This window comes from Acanthopagrus latus, chromosome 2 (assembly GCF_904848185.1).
Source record: "Acanthopagrus latus isolate v.2019 chromosome 2, fAcaLat1.1, whole genome shotgun sequence".
NCBI lineage: Eukaryota > Metazoa > Chordata > Actinopteri > Spariformes > Sparidae > Acanthopagrus > Acanthopagrus latus.
Genome location: NC_051040.1, coordinates 16,373,331 through 16,385,351, shown reverse-complemented (window position 1 = coordinate 16,385,351; position 12,021 = coordinate 16,373,331).

Sequence of the window (12,021 nt, the reverse complement as noted above, 5' to 3'; positions counted from 1 at the left end):
ACGAACAGAGAAAGATGTGAGGGGGAAAAGAAAGGGAAAGTGAGAGAACCCTCCTACACTCACCAGTCTGTTATTTCTAAAAACGACCCTCCAGGCTCTTAGGATGGGGTGACGCATATCTGGCTACTTTGGATTCACTTGTTTTTTAACACACAAACACACAGAAGAGAGAAAAGACACACGTATGAACACAGAAAACAAAACACATTCATCGTTTGTCATTTCATAAAAAGTAACTTCAATGAACTCCCACAGGGCAGTCTATTTAGATACATATCACACTGTATACATACACACATACTGCATACAAAGCCCTTACAACTGCCAGGGACAATATTCATTTAGTTTTATGTTTCCTCTTTATTTTGAGCAACATGTTTTTACCTTGCACCATCAAAAAAATGTTTTTTTCATCAGGCGTTTATTCGCTTCCGTTTCCGTTCCCATTTCCCGAAAAAGACAGAACAGAAAATAAGCATAACATATCCACTTATCAAATTTCATTAGAACTGTCAAAAGTGTTGCTTAATCTTTCCCGTAATCTGGTTGTTGGGACACGTCCATGAAGGGGTTGTGTGAGAGCCAAGATGTGACACAATGAGGCTGAACGATGAGACAAGAGAATTGAGATCATCGTGTTCCCAAAAAACTCTGATAAAGCCTCTTTTTAGATTCTGTGAACTAGACGTGGATTTATGAAGAGAGAGTTTGATATTTGTTCTTTTTATTTTCCTCTGCCATACAATCACTCCCCGGCTGTCTCCTTCTCTCACTTTTAACTCAGCTAGATTACCTTACAGACATGACAAGCAGAGCAACATGGCAGTTCAAAGAGTTTTGGGTTCTTCAAAGGGGTCTCAGAAAAAGCCAAGATCATGTCTCTGAAAATAAACACAATATGTGTGTAGGTGTGTCTATAATAAGAGTTGAAACAATATCTAGTGTTAACTTTAGATATGTAAATGTTATGATGACATTTTTTTGTGTCTTGTTGTTTGGAGTTAACTCGGTATTGGTGGGAAGCCAGTGGGGGCTCATGATTGTGTTGCTGCAGATCATAGCCAAGTCAAAGCTGCAAACATAAAGAACTAGTCCATCTCCATCTCTAGGGAAACCAACTAATAAGGACTATAGACTGATCATTATCCACATAGTACTTGAAAGACAAAAATAAGCTATTACTCATTCTTTTAATTAAGGAAAGGATAAACCAGTCATTTCAGTGTACAGCTTATACGTCAGTCGACAGCTGTGCCATGATAAAGAAGTGACCCTTTGGATTTTCTATCAAGACCACCAACAACAATCATTTTGCCCTGTGGAGTATTAATGGACATTTCCCCCCAGCATAGACTTTAATCACTCTTCAATATGCAACTTGCTGAACTACTTACTGGTTTCACAGCCAAGGCACCAGAATAACATTTTGGCATTTAATGTTTCTGGAAACCACTAATACTTTTGTACGTGTCATACCAACACATTCTCACTCCAAACTCAACAACTATGGCAGCCAAGCTTCAAAATAGGACGTTCTACCTACCCCTCATTTATGCTCATCTAGGGCTCTGTGGTCAAGGTAGCAGTAATACATAATATTCACCAAGACTTTAAAAATAAAGTTTGCTGACAAATAGGAAATGACATATTATGACTTTCAGACTGTAATTAACATTGTTTAGTTAGGTTTAGGAAAATCATATTATCATCATATCATATTTTGGGTTAATCCTCAGTCCCCTAACTTTCCTAATGTGAGAGACAGAAGTACATCACTTATTCCAAAACAAAAGACAATTCCAAAATTGTCTATCCATCCATCCATTGTCTGTAACCACTTTATACTTTTTATGGGGTTGTGGGGGCTTTTGCTGGAGCCAATCCCAGCTGTCTCCGGGCGAGGGCAGGGTACACCCTGGACAAGTTGCCAGCTCATCACAGACATCACAGAAGCTGCCATGCAAGGTGTCAATCTCACATCAGGAGCAATTTGGGGTTCAGTATCTTGCTCAAGGACATTTCGACAGGCAGCTCAGCTCAGCCCGGAGCTGGGATTTGAACCAGCGACCTTCCAATTACTAGCCAACCTGCTCTACCCTGAGCAGCTGAGCTACAGCCGTCCCCCAAACTTGTCTGTCTCTATTAAAAGTATTTCAGTAACTCCATTCTGCAACCATTCATTACTTGTTTCATTCCTTTTTTCCATTATATTTTTCATTATTCTCTCCTTCTCCCAACAACTAATCATAGGAAAGACTCATACATCCACATAATTGCACATATACTGTATACAGAGTTGGGCAGTAACGTCGCTACAAGTAGCTGCTTACCAGTTTAACTACATTTCTCAGTAGCGTAGTGGTGGCGTCACTGTTTTCTGAATCAAATAGCTTTTGTCATGACAGCTTAGCTCTTTTTTGTGTGGTAGCGTCCACACAAGCTACATTTTTCACCTCTGAAGCTCAGTGCAGCGGAGCCTTCTGCTGCGGTCTGAAAATAAACGATCAGTGTATGTGGAGCCAACAGAAGCACTTCCGTATGACAGTGACATCACGAACCAATCCTTGGGCTGATGCCTACAACGTCTCTTCTGCAGGGGAATACAGACAGGTTAGCTTGGGTGAGGAGGACGGAGACAAATTGATCCTGAGACAAAAAGACAAACTTAAATAATAAACAAATACAGTAAGAGGTGGGGAAATGAGGGAACAGAGAAACATTTATAAAGTTTACATTACTCTGAATTATTACTTTTGAGAAATAACTATAATATAGTATTTGCTGAGTATGCACTGTTTAATTATATCATATATCATATACACTAAAGCTACCCCTGAGAGAAATGTGGCAAGCTGAGCCACAGCAATAAGTTGGAAAATCCAAATATATATATATATTAAAAAATAGCTTTGTTGCTGTTAAACTACTTTTGTCATGTTGCTGTAGCTCAGCTTGCTGCATCTCTCTCAGGGGTAGCTTTAGTGTAGTGAAGCTTATTTTAATGTAGAGTAACTGGCAGCTTAGCTCACTATACTTTCCAAGTAGCTTGCCCAACACTGCATATATACAGACTTTATGCATAAGAGACAAACACATAACGCAATATAATCAATTTTGTGTGTCCAACCTTAAAAACAGTCTGAATATATTATTAGACTGTTCACAAAGAGAGAGACAAATGTACCCACATCTGTAGCTGCCTTGTTTTGTTGTATATGGCTATTCAGTAATTCATTGGATCAACTGCCTGTTTTCTACAACATAATTACCATTACATATCATTCATACTGTGACAAATCATATCAACACACATTTTCATCTATTTGTTTGCTATTTTACACAATGCATTTTCTACCTTTAACATATTCATTCATTTATTCATTGTTATAACTCCTCTTTTTTCATTTCTTTCTGTTTGTTTGTTTTTGTTTTTCTACCACATATCATCAGAGATTCTGTTAAAGTAGAGTGGCACTGGGTGACTTGGGAGAGGGTTGTGCCCCCGACAGAATAACTACAAAGAAAAGAAATATAACAACAGTACAGTAACGGACTGACTCAATCTCAAAAGAGTCTTGGGCATTGTGAGAAGAAGGAAATGGAATGGACCAGCAGTGGGGTTTTTTTGTTGTTTTTTTTATTTGACCTACGTCTGTGTATTTGTCAAGTTTTCACCTCTACCTTCACCTTTACCCAATGCTATTTCAGACAAAAGTTAACAAAACTCATGAAACTCATGTCCAGCCGATGGCAGGCATTGTGTAAACTGACATGATGACTGTTGCTAGCATTTTATTGGCTGTAGCTAACTATTGTTAGCATATGCAATAACAAAAACTCGATAATCCCTTAGAAACACCTTGAATTTGAATTTGGGGGTCTCATACAGGTACATGACTTTGGATGTTGTACGTGGACACTGAGCGCGTGTGTTCTGTTGGATTCCAGCCCTGATTTATTATCCCAGTGGTCATTTAGGTTTACGCCAGGTCTTAATTAGTCATAGGCTCCTTGGCTTGGCCAAACCTGTGTTCCTCATAGACTGCTGTAGCGATGAGATATTTATGTTGGCAAGCCCAGAAGTTTGGCATCAACCTGTTTCCCACGGCAAAATGACTTTGTGAGTTTTGAACTGGATTTTGGAATATTGCCGAAAATAAGACCCATGGCAAGCCAATATGTTTGCTACACATTTTGTTCAGCAAGATGATTTGTAATGCTCAGGTAGGCTATTAAAAAATACTACGCTGAGGTTGCATGACTTCAATATCACCAACACTGAGCATCTTGCTGTTCTATAGTTCACACACTTTTCTAAAAATGGATCAATCTATAAGTTGTAAAGATAGAGTTAGAATAGTTTGTAAAGATGGACTAAAGAGTAAATGATTACTCATTTTCAGAATCATGATGTTTATCAATCAGTCAATCAATCTTTATTTATATGGCACTTTTCATACAGAAAAAGTCCCCCCAAACTTCTGTAGTCTCATTTAGCGACCTCTTTGCAATCACATTTTTTGGGCCGCTTCTACAATTCAAACATGAGGTATTTACTGATGTATTTATGGTTGTAAAATAAATTGGTAGATATCTGTAGACTGTGGTAACCACGGACATTATTTCTGCCATTTAAATGAAAACCCATGAAAAGTACCCACTGACCTCGAGACATGGGAACCTTGAGTTCAAAAATGTACAACCACATGCCCGTGGATGATTTGATCCTGGTGACTGAGGCCCCATCAAATCAAATGAACTCTGCATAGAACAGTGTCAACACTGGAAATACGGGCTGTATATTCTGTCTGCTTTTTAGATTGAACATTTGACAGGCAGATATTTTATCTTGTTTATGCGAAAACTCGCCTAGATTGAATTGCATGCTTCCTATATGAGTCCTTGAGGTGTTTCCTCTGCAGACTCGCATGCAGACAGTATTATCAGAGGTGGAGGTGTGAGTGTTTCAAAAAGTGAAACTGCTCCTGAACATTTTGATATGAGCTGTATCTGTAGCTCGACCAACAGGCTGTCAATTCCAAGTGTGAAGACTGACTGGGAGAACCGACAGTTCGCACTCTTGATCCAGACAGTCGCTTTTTGTCTTGTCACTTGCAGTGCGTCTCCTTCAGAGAATCCACAAACTATTTGAGACATCTTCCTAGCACCTGCTTCAAAAATGACAAAATTGACAGCGGAGACCAGCCACACATTCTTCCTTTAAATGACGAGGTCTACAGGGCAACGCGGGTCAATTTCTAATGCGTGTAGTGCAACACTACAAATGTTGAGAGAGGACTTTCCCAGGCTACCCAGAAATCCAGCTTCTTGCTTGATCTTTATTATCATAAGAGCCCATTCTTTATTATGCCCAGTCACGTCTTGGTTAATATCAAAATAAATGCTCGAGATTGGCATAAATTAGATAGAGAGTGCTTTTGTGGGTATAGAGCAGAGCAATTTGTAACTGGTCCCTGTCAATGAGTCTGAAGTGACAGTCTGCCCGCATGATAGGATCACAAAATGAAAACTAACTGGAGAAGCTCTGCAGTTTCCTGGCAGCAGTTTGGACAGTTAACCCCAACCACATGAAGAGCATGGACAAAATAATAAGCCCCCTTAGTCACTGAAATTTGGAGCGAAAATTGTATTATCATTGAGATGTGATGTGAATAATGAAAATCAACACAAATACAGAAGTTGTACGGCAATTCTTTTGCAAACTTATAATAATAAAGAAACTCTTTCTGCCAATTGGTCTATATGAAAGGGAGACATACTATAGGGGAATGGTGATGGGTTTGCCATTATCTTGCTGTTTCTCTCTACATGTAAACAGGCATCTAAACATTGTCCTTTTGAGTGCCTGCCTCTTTAAGGCCCTCCTCCATAAAAGTCCTGTTTGCTCTGACTGGTCAGCTCACACAAGCCTGAACAGGCGCACCGCATGCTGTTTTTTCCACATCTGCTCTGCTGGCCTTTTTGCAACCATGCCCGTGCTGGGGTCCTGGCTGAGGAGACTGTACACTTTTGACATCACAACCTTAAGGATGTCCTGATGGCTTGTTTCTGTGCAGGAGATACAGTTTATGAATATGGGCCATGATTTCTCCATTAAATGAGTGTTTACACACTTTCGCAGTAGTTATATAGCACCTAGTCCTACTTTATGATCAAAAAGACATGACATCTCACTTCCTACAATATGGGACCTTTAAGGTAAACTGTATGTATTAATATATGGATATTAATGCCCTCGTATAATCTTGGACTTTGGTCACATTATTAACTTTTTGTATAGGAGAAAACGGGATGAGCAATATCGTAAGCTTCACAAAAGCAGCATTTCTTGCAGGCCTTGCATTATATTGTATAGGTGTTCAGAGTATTGTTTCCAGTCCCTCTCTATCAGTGGCTGTAAGTCTCAGCAACAGAGGTTATCACAGTGAGATTTAGAGAGAGGCAGGGAGAGGGAATGAGAGGAGGAGCAATTCATGTCGCTACAGTAGCCTTAATAAGTCTCTGCAGTGAGTGCGCCAGTGTGTGTTGGCATGCGCGTCAGCCTGCGTGTACGCGCTCCACAGTAATAAGCTTGTTGGCTTCTCCAGTTCATTTATCTGCCGCCATTCAGAGTGACCTTCAGCTACACAGGCCGCACCAAGATATTCTCCACACACACTCTCTCCACACACACATGCACAGTGGTCAAAAAGAGGTAGAGAAAAAAAAAAACACAAATACACACTTTAAGGCGTTAATCATCTCAACACTAATAATCCAATTTTCATGAGGTTCCTGAAGACGTGTAAACCGCTATATTCTACTTTTTCAATCCACACTCGGCTGGGAATATACAGATGAAAGATGTTCGGTAGATGGATGAAATTTGTCATCCTGAAGTTCTTTTAGTCCTTTCCTCTTCATAATTGAGATAATAACTGTTATATTAGCCTTGCAACTTTGCACAGATAAATGGCCTGTGTTCAAGATGATATACGATCAGAGTTATGAGGCCTGATTTATGAGCTTTGCTCAGGTTTAGTGATAAGTTGTTCAGCCAATCTTAGTTATGAGGTAAAAAGCTTGGCCACAGACTATTGACACTCTCAGCCCAAATATATACATACGTCTGTGTGTGTGTGTGTGTGTGTGTGTGTGTGTGTGTGTGTGTGTGTGTGTGTGTGTATATATATATATATATATATATATATATATATATATTTATATATATATATATATATATATATATATGTAACAAAATCTGCATAAGCCTAAACTAACGGTGTTCAACTGCCTCTACTTGCGGTCAAAGAATGACGTGGAGTTACTAATTCATATTACCTTATTTACTCATGTTTAGACAGTCATGTATGTCAGATATGAAGTTAAAAGTGAAAACGAGTATCAGAAGTATCAGAAGAGAAAAAGTAACATCACTGCATTCCTGCTGATAACCGGTATTCCTTGTGTGCTATTTTTTAGTAATGCTTTCACCTTCTCTCGGGTCATTTTGGGACCACAGCAAGATTTTCTTTGACTCTAACCGTGTTTAGTGCTGTCTCGTCGTCAACAAGCAATTCCGTGACACCCTATTTCTCGGCTGCTTGACGGATGACTCAGGTCGGTTTCTGCAATAAAGATGCTTTCCACCTCCTCTGGAATTTATTTGCTCTGTGGCAGCATACTGTAACACGAGGCAACAAACTCATAAAGGTAAAGCTGAGTTTACTGCAGGCTCGTGGCTGGGACACTACAGGTAGGCAGGTAGAAACCATGCATAATACAAGACTCCCTTTTTGTCTTTCAGACAGATGTTATTGTGTTTCTTTGGAAGGAAATCTGCCAGAAATCATACCTCTTTCAACTCGAAAAAAAAAAAAATTCTAGTCATTAGTCATTCTTATCTCTGATTTACGTAAAGTCAGCTTTTATTTTTTCTCACCTGGACTACTGTTGTGTACTAAGTGACAGTATCAGTCAAAGCTGCCTTCACTGAATCTAACTGGTGCAGGGTGCTGCTGCCCAAATCTGAAGAACACAGCCATCAAGAGACACATAAACATTCTCGTCCTGTGCTAGCCAACTTATAATGGCTGCCAGTTCTGTTCTGTATTGATTTTAAAATTGTACTGATCACAAGCATTTAAGGGCCTCCAAATTTCATCAAGGATATGTTAACTCCCCATGTGCCCGCATTCCCTTTTACTGGTGGATCTCTGACATCCTGCTTGTGACCGAAGGTGACCGTGGAATACTGCCTGTTGAGATGAGAAAGGCTAAATCATTAAAGGAGACATATTATGCAAATTTTCTGGTTTATAATTTAATTTTGGGTTACAACTAGAGCAGGTTTCCATGCTTCAGTGCTCAAAAACACATTAGTTTTCTCATACTGCCAAATGCTGCAGCACTCTATTCTCCCTCTGTCTGAAATGTCTCTTTAAGACTCCTCAGTCTCCTGTGACTGGTCAGCTTGCACATGCCTGAGCCAGCACTGCTAACAACCACAGAGTGACTTCACTGACTTTATTCTCATGTGCACAACTGGCAATGCATACATTATGCAAATTTGTGACATGGTGATGTCAGGAAGTTGTGGGATTAAAGGCGGGACTACTGACGACGCATTTCAGGAGCGGTGTTTTCTGTAGGAGGTTCTGTTGGTTCGGACTCTGACTTTATTTTACTTTGAAGACGTTTTACATGCACAAGAACCTAAATAAAACTCTGGTGGAGAGGATAAGAACAAAAAATACAGTAGGTCTCCTTTGATGTCTTTTCAATCAGTGGTCAAAACTTTATCTTCTTCAATATTTCCCGTATGGCTGCATCTCATCATACCAGCATTGCAGTTGTCTTGGTGTTACCATAATTTGGATGTTATCACAATGTATCAGTTTAGACAGATGGGTCTCCAAACACAAACAAGCAGAAGAGCTTTAATCTTGAAATTCTGTCGGTGCAGACAATGTTCAGTTATGTCTGAACCTGAAAACATGGTGTGTTTTCAAAGTCAATGAGCAGAGGAGGTTGAATAGTGCTGAAAATCGCTCACAGCAATATGCTTATGCAAAAAAGAAAAAAAAGCATTTTCATTACTAAAGTGATAGCAGTGACTTGCAAAACATTTGAAGTTATAAATAAGCCAATAAGCCACTGTACTTTAGATAACCAAGGCTTTGAATCCTAAAGTGAGTATTTTTATGAATTATTAATTATGATAATGAAACATCTGCTGTGAACTAATGAACAACCACCACTTCTTCTTCGTCTTCATAACCTGTTCATCAGAAAATAAGATCAAAACAATTAGGGGAAAGAAAAGCCATCACACATTTATGCAGATTATGCACAGACTCCTGAAACATCACTTACATCAACTACTTGTATACAGTATATCATGCATACTAATGGAAAAAGGCAATTACTTGTAATGATGCGCTTCCACCCTATCTCACTTACATCTCTGTTGGCTTCAGATAAATCAGTTGCCTTGATTTCACCTAGAATCAACATGCATGTCAGGTGGCTGTATGGTGATTTTGTATTGAGATACAGTGACACAGAGCACATTCAGAGGTTGAATTGGCGGTGTGTGAACATACTTCAAGCACGGTTTATGAGAACATGTCCTGGGCCACACTGAAGAAGTGCCAGGACAGTTGACTTCCTCTGTGTTGGTGGAAGTATGTACTCATTCAGGCATCATTATCAAAGGTCATATTGATGGAATTTGTATTTCAAAATTCTATAAACATATCTATCATGTCATTTCACATCATTTCTTTCTTTTCTTATAACATAATCACGATTGTGGATCAATAACTTTACTTTAGATTAGCTCTGTCTCAGTGAAAGAATGCTGAGGGTTAGTTCCAGCTTCTAACAGGGTTTGTGAGCCAGTAGGTGTCACGTGGTATCTGTTGTGTTGGTTTAGTTCTACAGTATGTGCCCAGTATTCTGTATTACTTAGTGTACTAGCAATATTAGCATAGGTGTTAGCTAGGTAACACTTCAACAAACAAAGCAACGGGACACCGACCACATGTCTGCAAGGGACAAGTCGGGCTGTCCCTTTCATAAGTCCCGCATCACTGAACCCCCTCTGCACGTCAAGTCATAAATGTCAAACATGTTTGATATGATCAGCTCGGACCAGGCCTCACGTCAGTCATTGGGTGGGTTAAATCTGGACACTGCCATTCAAAGTTATTGCAATCTAATTCCACACTTGTGAAGTAATTTACTCCATAAAAAAATACGATTTAATGGGATGATTCAATTGTATCCCTCTGCTTTTTGTTACCACTTTGAATGCAATGCTTTGACTTTATTTCCTCACTGTGCCAGGGTATGTCTTATTTCCTCACCTCATTCAGCTCTTTATGTAATTCTCCTTCCACTTTCTGATCATCTTTCTCCATTTACTCATCTTTCCGTCTGTCAGCATCTCCTGATCTTTGTTTCTCCTCTTATTCACTCCGTTAATCTCTCTCTTTCTGGATTTAGCTAGATTTCATGCCTTTATTGTCTGTTGTCTAAAATCGTTTTCTTTGGAAACCGATTCAGCCTCCAGGGAAAGGACAAACTGACAGCCGAGGAGGAGGGCAGCATGACGTGAGGGGGACAAGTGACAGGAGAAGAAGATGGAGAAATCACCATTGACAGAAAGTGGGGGTGTGGAGAAAAACAGGTGGCATGACCAGGGAAGTTGTGAAAATCGCTGACAGAAAGAGAGAATAGGGACAGGGAACAGGAAAAAAGACAAAATCGGGTCCGGATTGGTCACCATAGTCCCCGAATCTGTTTGTGTCATCAGTTCTATTTGATGGGACAATACGCAAAACACAGTTTAACACTTAAAGCCCACTGGCACTGACATCCACAGGGGTATTTTTAGGTATGAAATGTTTGGAACAGTTGAATTATGCATACCCATAATTGATGGATCCAACTAGTGCCACTTCTTCTCCCTGAGTAACAGCTGCAGCCAGCAAAACTTTATCAGTGTAAGCCTAAACGCTACTCAGGGATTTGGAAAATAGTTTTAAAAATATGCCCTGTGGACATGCAATAGGAATACCTTGTTTCCTGTATGCGGGGGTGGTGTGTGATCCATTTCAACAATCAATAAAGCACGCACCTGTTCAAATGTACCGTTATGATCTAGATGCATTTTCATTAGGTTTGAAGGTCTGAAAATTGAAGCAGCAGAGGTGGAGTTATTTTGGCGTTTAGTCTCCACTATGAGCAGAGGTCACTGATTGTGTAAAATATGGACAGTGTCTGGATCGGAAACATGAAGCTAACACAGAAGTGCATTCTTTGTCATTGGCCAGCATGGGGCGACACTGCTGATTCCAAGTCAGATTGTATTTAAGCTTATGAGAAAATAATCTACTTCTGGTGCTCCAAAAAACCATGATGTTCTTAATACCAAACCAGAGATTTCAAACTCCCAACTCCCTTGTGTCCAAAACGACAGCTTGATCAGTGGCTTTCAGCTTCTCTGACTCTCTGCCTTAGCTTTTAGCATCAGTTTTGGTCATCACAGGCTTTGTGGTCAAATTAGAAATAATACAGACAGGTGTGTTTCAAAAATAAAGCTCGCTGACAAACAGGTCATTTATTTTGACATATATGCAGTCAGTGGTTTGGTTAGGTTCAAGCACTGGACTTTTATAGCTCTTTATACTACTGTGTTAGGTGGATGCAACAAGAAATGAAGAGCGGTATTTACAGCGACAAGCGTAGAAGTGTGAGGCCATTGACCAGGCTGCTGTATCTCATGTGCTGGCGGTGAAAAATGGCTGTCTGTCAACAGGCCCCTAGATACCCATCACTTTTAAACTCTATACCTCCACTTTGTAACACTGTACATGCCCTTTTACACCTGGCCCAAGATAACCTAGACGAAACTTTTTGAGTCTTTAGAAAGTGTCTCCAGAGCTGCAGAAGACGAACAGCTGTCAGTACAAACCGAGTTACATACAAGTGAAGTTTATAAAATCTTCAAGTCTT